The sequence below is a fragment of the Staurois parvus genome, unplaced genomic scaffold (genome assembly GCF_062004578.1).
Source record: "Staurois parvus isolate SC_StPar_1 unplaced genomic scaffold, SC_StPar_1.0 ptg001930l, whole genome shotgun sequence".
In the NCBI taxonomy this organism is placed as follows: domain Eukaryota; kingdom Metazoa; phylum Chordata; class Amphibia; order Anura; family Ranidae; genus Staurois; species Staurois parvus.
This window is the reverse complement of record NW_028319726.1, coordinates 46425-55000: the sequence shown is the minus strand read 5'-3', so window position 1 is coordinate 55000 and position 8576 is coordinate 46425. Positions and strand designations below refer to the sequence as shown.

At 44.6% G+C, this 8576-nt stretch overlaps 2 non-coding genes across 2 annotated transcripts; both read left to right on the top strand.

The window, feature by feature from the left end:
- The first annotated feature begins 302 nt into the window (after window positions 1-302).
- TRNAL-CAA (transfer RNA leucine (anticodon CAA)) lies at window positions 303-413 on the top strand. Its single transcript has 2 exons — window positions 303-340; window positions 368-413. It is a non-coding gene; the product is annotated as a tRNA-Leu (tRNA).
- Window positions 414-5562: 5149 nt separating this feature from the next.
- TRNAL-CAA (transfer RNA leucine (anticodon CAA)) lies at window positions 5563-5672 on the top strand. The gene is made up of 2 exons: window positions 5563-5600; window positions 5627-5672. It is a non-coding gene; the product is annotated as a tRNA-Leu (tRNA).
- The last annotated feature ends 2904 nt before the right edge of the window (window positions 5673-8576 follow it).

Here is an 8576-nt window from a genome sequence, read left to right as displayed (position 1 = left end):
AGCCAGTACTGAGAATGCCACAACCACGGCACCAAGACAGTGAACTAGAATATAAAGTTGTCAAGTTGGTAGCTGTCAGGATGGTCCAGTTTGCAGCTGTCAGGATGGTCAAGTTGGTAGCTGTCAGGATGGCCCAGTTGGTAGCTGTCAGGATGGTCCAGTTTGCAGCTGTCAGGATGGTCAGGATGGTCAAGTTGGTCAGGATGGTCCAGTTTGCAGCTGTCAGGATGGTCAGGATGGTCAAGTTGGTAGCTGTCAGGATGGCTGAGCCTGTAGTTGTTAGGAAAATCAGCTCTGTAGTTGTCAGGATGGCCGAGCGGTCTAAGGCGCCAGACTCAAGAGTTGCTCTCTTCCTAACAGTTGGGTGTTCTGGTCTCCGAATGGAGGCGTGGGTTCAAATCCCACTTCTGACAAGCTATTTTTCTGAACTTGCATTACATATCATAAAAGTTTAATACTTATCACTAAAACTCTTTAAAAAACTTGTATTTATATTTAAAAAATGTGCATAGCCATTTGTCCAGCAAATCTGCATATACGTTTATCTGCATGTACAAGTATTTTTCTTGCCTTGCAATATAATTGTTTAATCCTTAGGGCTCATGTACACTGCAGCTGAGAAACTCACACTTAGGAGATGTTCAGCTTTTTTTCAGCAGCCCTGAACTAATGTTTTCCTATGTGTCCATGTACACTTCACCATTTACAGTCGTTTACAGGCAGTTGAGTTTACAGTTGTTTTTTTAACGCAAAAAACTTGCGTTCAGCAGTAGATTTTAGCAGCATTTCAAATGCAAAACTCTTGTAAACGCGGCTAAACGCAGCTAACTGCGTTTATAGGCGTTTGCGTTTGAAAATTTTTGTTAACTCTTCCATTTCCAGATACTGTCCAGAGCATTTTTTTAATTACAAAAAATGCATGCAAAGTGTTTTCCCGCTACTCAAATGGACCCGGTACACCATACTTTGAGGTTTTGCATGAAAAAAAATATGTGAGACGCTGCTGCAATAATTACTGCACAGAAATGAGCCGAAACACATCCAAACACCACAAAAAAATAAAAATACAGCTAATCTCAACAATTACTGCTCTCTCTGTTTCTCTAAAAATGTCTGTAATAGTTAATATTTTACTGTTTTTCAGTGCATTCTGGGCATTTTGGAAGGTCTCCTGAGGTTATCTTTAACCTCCCTAGCGGTCTGATTATGTCCATATTTCTGTGCTCAAAGCGGTACCTTTTTTTGCATGGAAATATATTGTTTTTTTATTGTAGGCCTGTAATTTTTAGGAATAACTCACTGAAATCTGTCCGAACAAGAGTCTAGTAAACATCCCGGGTATGTTACAATTTGAAACACGAAATCATAAATTATAATTTAATAAATATTCATAAAAAATTATAATATAATAATAATAAATTTAATTCAATAATATAATCAAACCAAAAACACTGAAATTTGAAATACAGAGGCAAATTCACACATCGCTGAGCAAAGTCGCAAAATCGTTTTCAGTGTCTGATGAGAAATTTCCCCCACGAATCATTATCATTCAATTCTGCAAGTGGTTCTGATTTACTATCGCTGTTCTCTAGCCGGTCTAAAACCGCTTTTGACCTAAAGGGACGCTTTTTGGACGCCATGGACGTTTCTCAGTTTCCAGGCAGAAAGAACAGTAAAAATGCAGGCAGGGCGCCGGACAAAGCACTCGGGACAAAATGTATGTGAAATGGTTTGATACAGGAATGTTATACTATGTGATTTTAGTGTATTTAGTGAATGTCACTTTTTGTCATTTTCAAATTTCCTGCCGTTCCGGCCCCCGTACGTCCCGACGCTCGCAGGGAACGGAACCCAGAAGACAGATGCCGGCATCCGCCAGATTACATTGCCGGGGACACTGCAGGAGGGACATCGCGGGAGCGCAGGACAAGGTAAGAGAGGAACAGATCCTTGCCGCAGCGCCGCATGGTAAGTCCGAGTGTAGCTCAGGGTTACCGCTTGTGGTGCTGAAACTTTACCCCGAACTACACTCAGGAATACCGCCAGGGAGCTTCTAAACGCAAACGCTCATAAACGTGTTATGCAAACGCGGCTAAACAGACGTTTTTTAACCTCCGTTTTCCAGCAGTCAGTTTCCATCGTTCAGAAGTGTCCCGTGTACATGGAGCCTTATGACAACTTTTCTGCTGTGGCTATTGTATTGCGTCTGATTGAATGAAGGCGCTATTCAGCCAACAATTTTCTTCCCCGCTCCTTTGATTCGTCAGTCAAACGATGTTGGGCACAGGGGCGGAATGACCATTTGGAAACTCGTGCACTGCCCCAGGGCCCGGGGTCAGTAGGGGGCCCCAAAAGATGCCCCTGGTACCTTTTTCATAGGCTTTTTTGAGTGTGGGCAAGAACACAGGGGCCCCATGATCCCCTATTGCCCGGGGGCCCCATGAGTTGTCAGTCCGCCCCTGGTTGGGCATGAGGGTTCTGACGAGAGGCCACCTATGGAGGAAATGTTGGCTGGTTCCTCATGAATTCTTCATCCAGAAATTATTACAAATGTTGTGTTCTCTTCGAAAATATCTAACATTACACATAAAATAAATATCAAAGAAAAAGGATGCAAATTCTTTTTTCATCATTTTTACATTAAACATGTTTTTAACAGAAGTACAACATTGATCATTAATGTAGTAGTAAACGTGTTTAATAAAAACGCGCGATGTGCAGAATCGGATCGCATGGGTATTCACACCTACCCATATGGAAGAAAAATATATTTGAAATATTATTTAAAAATATTCTTCCCAAATATATTGACATATATTTGAAATGCTACAATTTTGGCCATATTCAATATATTTCAATATATATATATATATATATATATATATACACATACACTGCATGTGTTGAAATGCGTTTTTTATATATTACAAAATATATACAAATATTTTTAAAAATATATATTTTTTAAATATGTTCTTCAGATTTTTTTTAACATATAGAAAAGTCATTTTAACATATATTTTTACATATATTTGTTAATGCATTCCAAAATAGTAGATTTGTATGTGGCGGAACCGTTCCGCCTGGGCTTCCTCATGCGGAGCGATGCGTCTCAGCCAATGGTCCCCTTTTCCAGCAAGGCTTCCAGTGCTCTGCCAAGGCAGGTATTATAGCTCAAAACACTCCCTTCCCTGCTCTCCCAAACCAGGAGTCGGAACTTCATGTAGGGTGAAAAATGAATGACTCTTTATTAAACACAGCTCAGTATATACAGCTTCAACCCCACCCCCACCAGACAGCCTTGCACCGGGTGTTCCCCACCCACAACAAACCCTACAACCCAACAATACAGTATGAACTCTATTAGAAGTGAAAGACTACAAGGTCACATTTCCCTAAACAAACAGTGTAGAATGTCTGTGAAACATATAGAGCTTTACAAAGGGGACTAAACCAGAACAGAAAGGGCAAAATGTTATGAAAAAAAGGACGGTTCATCGCATTGTATTTTTAAAGACATACAGTATATTTGAAATGTATTTTTAAAAATATTTTTCATATATTATGTAATAAAAACGCATTTCAACATTAAGTGTGTATGTATGTATCTATATCTCTCTTTCTCCCTATAGATATATATTGAAATATATTGAATACGGCCAAAATTGTAGCATTTCAAATATATGTCAATATATTTGGGAATAATATTTTAAAAATATATTTCAAATATTTTGCCATGTGGGTAGTGCAAACCAAAAAAAGGGTCCTGTACCTTTTTGGTGCAGGAAATGTATAGCTCCAATCACACTGCACACAAATCGCATGTGATTTGCACAGGAATGTGGTGCGGTTCCTGTGCGAATCACAAGCGATGAACCGCACTCCATATATGTGAACCCGGACTAAGAGACTTGAACCCTCAATCTTCTGTTTTTTTATACCAACACCTAAAACCAAAGTTGAAACTGTATTGTCAACTAGAGGACTTATACTGTAATGCACATACTATCATGATTCACAGACTGTGACGGCACAGCGCTTGTAGTCCGTAGTCTATGTCCTCCAGCCAGGTCATGTGGTAACCCATGGATGGAGCATCAGAAGTTCTGTACGGGTCATGTGGTGACCCATGGAAGGAGCATCAGAAGTTCTGTACGGGTCATGTGGTGACCCATGGAAGGAGCATCGGAAGTTCTGTACGGGTCATGTGGTAACCCATGGAAGGAGCATCAGAAGTTCTGTACGGGTCATGTGGTGACCCATGGAAGGAGCATCGGAAGTTCTGTACGGGTCATGTGGTGACCCATGGAAGGAGCATCGGAAGTTCTGTACGGGTCATGTGGTGACCCATGGAAGGAGCATCGGAAGTTCTGTACGGGTCATGTGGTGACCCATGGAAGGAGCATCGGAAGTTCTGTACGGGTCATGTGGTGACCCATGGAAGGAGCATCGGAAGTTCTGTACGGGTCATGTGGTGACCCATGGAAGGAGCATCGGAAGTTCTGTACGGGTCATGTGGTGACCCATGGAAGGAGCATCAGAAGTTCTGTACGGGTCATGTGGTGACCCATGGAAGGAGCATCAGAAGTTCTGTACGGGTCATGTGGTGACCCACGGAAGGAGCATCAGAAGTTCTGTACGGGTCATGTGGTGACCCACGGAAGGAGCATCAGAAGTTCTGTACGGGTCATGTGGTGACCCACGGAAGGAGCATCAGAAGTTCTGTACGGGTCATGTGGTGACCCACGGAAGGAGCATCAGAAGTTCTGTACGGGTCATGTGGTGACCCACGGAAGGAGCATCAGAAGTTCTGTACGGGTCATGTGGTGACCCACGGAAGGAGCATCAGAAGTTCTGTACGGGTTATGTGGTGACCCACGGAAGGAGCATCACAAGTTTTGTACGGGTCATGTGGTGACCCACGGAAGGAGCATCACAAGTTGTGTACGGGTCATGTGGTGACCCATGGAAGGAGCATCAGAAGTTCTGTACGGGTCATGTGGTGACCCACGGAAGGAGCATCAGAAGTTCTGTATGGGTCATGTGGTGACCCACGGAAGGAGCATCAGAAGTTCTGTACGGGTCATGTGGTGACCCACGGAAGGAGCATCAGAAGTTCTGTACGGGTCATGTGGTGACCCACGGAAGGAGCTTTAGAAGTTCTGTACGGGTCATGTGGTGACCCATGGAAGGAGCATCTGAAGTTTTGTACGGGTCATGTGGTGACCGATGGAAGGAGCATCACAAGTTCTGTACGGGGCATGTGGTGACCCACGGAAGGAGCATCAGAAGTTCTGTACGGGCCATGTGGTGACCCATGGAAGGAGCATCAGAAGTTCTGTACGGGGCATGTGGTGACCCACGGAAATAGCTTCAAAAGATCTGTACGGGTCATGTGGTGACCCACGGAAATAGCTTCAAAAGATCTGTACGGGTCATGTGGTACGGGTCAGATTAGATTACATGTACTGATCAGTGATGTAAGTAGCATGTACTAATCTGTTGTATTTCAAGTCATGTATGGTCAGATGTAGTAGAATGACATCCCCTCCATCAGTTGTCAGGATGGCCGAGCGGTCTAAGGCGCCAGACTCAAGAGTTGCTTCTTCCCAACAGTTGGGTGTTCTGGTCTCTGAATGGAGGCGTGGGTTCAAATCCCACTTCTGACAATCTGCTTTTTGTTTGATTTGCAGTATATATTATGAAGGTTTAGTACTTATCACAAGTCTTCAGATAACTTATCTCGAGGCATTTAAAAAAAAAACATTTCCTCCAACAAATCTGCATTTACGTTCATTCTGAGCCAATTGCGCAATACATTCATGTCAGGAGGATATATTCTCTTCTGAATGAATGTTGTGTTATGAAGGGCAGTAACAATACAGCACGTTATGGCCACAAGATAGACCCGAGAAGCATTGGAAATACAAAAGTCTTTGTTACAAGAGATACAATGTAACAATTCTAGAGAACACTAAAGGGAATTAAAGTGTTACTAAACCCACAACAGTACAATCAGTCTGTAGATGCAGGAAAGCATATTCGTTATACTCACTGTGCAGTGTGCACAAAAACACTGTTTTATCCTGTCTTCTCTAATACTCCCCTTCTTCCAGTGTCCCCCCTCTTATCACCGGATAAGACATATCGTGGGGAGACACTCTAGTGAATGCAGGGTCCGGGGAGAGCGGATATAGTGAATGCAGGGTCCGGGGAGACCAGATATAGTGAATGCAGGGTCCGGGGAGAGCAGATATAGTGAATGCAGGGTCCGGGGAGAGCAGATATAGTGAATGCAGGGTCCGGGGAGAGCAGATATAGTGAATGCAGGGTCCCAGGAGAGCGGATATAGTGAATGCAGGGTCCGGGGAGAGTGGATATAGTGAATGCAGGGTCCGGGGAGACCAGATATAGTGAATGCGGGGTCCGGGGAGACCAGATATAGTGAATGCAGGGTCCAGGGAGAGCGGATATAGTGAATGCAGGGTCCGGGAAGAGCGGATATAGTGAATGCAGGGTCCAGGGAGAGCGGATATAGTGAATGCAGGGTCCGGGGAGAGCGGATATAGTGAATGCGGGGTCTGGGGAGAGCGGATATAGTGAATGCAGGGTCCGGGGAGAGCGGATATAGTGAATGCAGGGTCTGGGGAGAGCGGATATAGTGAATGCGGGGTCTGGGGAGAGCGGATATAGTGAATGCAGGGTCCGGGGAAACCAGATATAGTGAATGCAGGGTCTGGGAAGACCAGATATAGTGAATGCAGGGTCCGGGGAGACCAGATATAGTGAATGCAGGGTCCGGGGAGAGCGGATATAGTGAATGCAGGGTCCGGGGAGACCAGATATAGTGAATGCAGGGTCCGGGGAGAGCGGATATAGTGAATGCAGGGTCCAGGGGAGACCAGATATAGTGAATGCAGGGTCCGGGGAGAGTGGATATAGTGAATGTAGGGTCTGGGAAGACCAGATATAGTGAATGCAGGGTCCGGGGAGAGTGGATATAGTGAATGCAGGGTCCAGGGGAGACCAGATATAGTGAATGCAGGGTCCGGGGAGAACGGATATAGTGAATGCAGGGTCCGGGGAGACCGGATATAGTGAATGCAGGGTCCGGGGAGACCGGATATAGTGAATGCAGGGTCCGGGGAGAGCGGATATAGTGAATGCAGGGTCTTGGGAGACCAGATACAGTGAATGCAGGATCCGGGGAGAGCAGATATAGTGAATGCAGGAACTGGGGAGAGCAGATATAGTGAATGCAGGGTCTGGGGACTGTCCATCATTTTAAAGGGTGCCTCGGGACTGTCTATACTGGCGTACCTCAGTGTACGAATGCCTCGGATAACGTAATTTTCAGTTTACGAATGAAAATCCATTGAAAATAATAATAATATATTTTCGCAATACGAACAGATTAGTTGGTTTTCAATGCATTTATGATTTTTATTTTTATCATGTCCCTGTACAGTATTTATGCCTTTAAACTACACTTTCTAAAGAGTTTTGAACAGGTAAAAGACTTATTTGACTCTTTTCTGACCTCTGGAATGGATTAATTGGTTTTCAATGCATTCCTATGGGAAACTGCGTTTCGGTTTACAAATTTTCCGCAATACAAAAAGTCCCGCAGAATGAATTAAATTCGTAAACCGAGGTACGCCTGTAATTTTAAAGTGTGCCTTGACTGAAAAAGGTTGAGAAACACTGGTCTATAGTAGTGTGCAGCTTCCTAGGGATATGGAGGGATGAGTGTATTGTATTCATGGCTTTTAGTAATTTATTATGTGTATCTAAGAGAATGCTAGTAAGCTATTCGAGTTTTTTTTAACACAATTCACTCTATCATACAATATCATCTGTATGTGTGTCTTCCTATTATACTGAATGTACAATCAGTGGTGTATTTAGGTTTCGTGCTGCCCTAGGCAACACAAAAATTGACACCCCCCATCCCCCCCACATGGAGAGAGCCTAACACCAACCAACACCACCCCCTTCTCCTCCCCCCAGCCGAGAGAACCTTCCACTACCACCACCCTCCATTCACCTTCACAGCTCCAGACATCCCCTGGAATGAGAGTCAGGATCTGCATACATCGTCAAGCAGCCCGCAGCCTCTCTCGGATCCCACCTGGTCTCCATTCTGAGTGTGTTCCTTCTTCTGTCCTTTCTTCCGGGGAGCAGTGCTGCCCCCCGAAAAATGCCGCCCTAGGCAAATACCTTGATTGCCTTGTGGTAAATACACCCCTCTGTACAATATTTGACAGTTACCATCATTCCTTTAGCTAGAAAAGTGTTGAATTCATTAACCACTTCAAGTTCAGACACTTTCACCCCCCTCCAGTCCGGACACTTTCACCCCCTTCCTGTCCGGACACTTTTACCCCCTTCCAGTCCGGACACTTTCACCCCCTTCCTGTCCGGACACTTTTACCCCCTTCCAGTCCGGACACTTTCACCCCCTTCCAGTCCGGACACTTTCACCCCCTTCCTGTCCGGACACTTTTACCCCTTCCAGTCTGGACACTTTTACCCCCTTCCAGTCCGGACACTTTCACCCCCTTCCAGTCCGG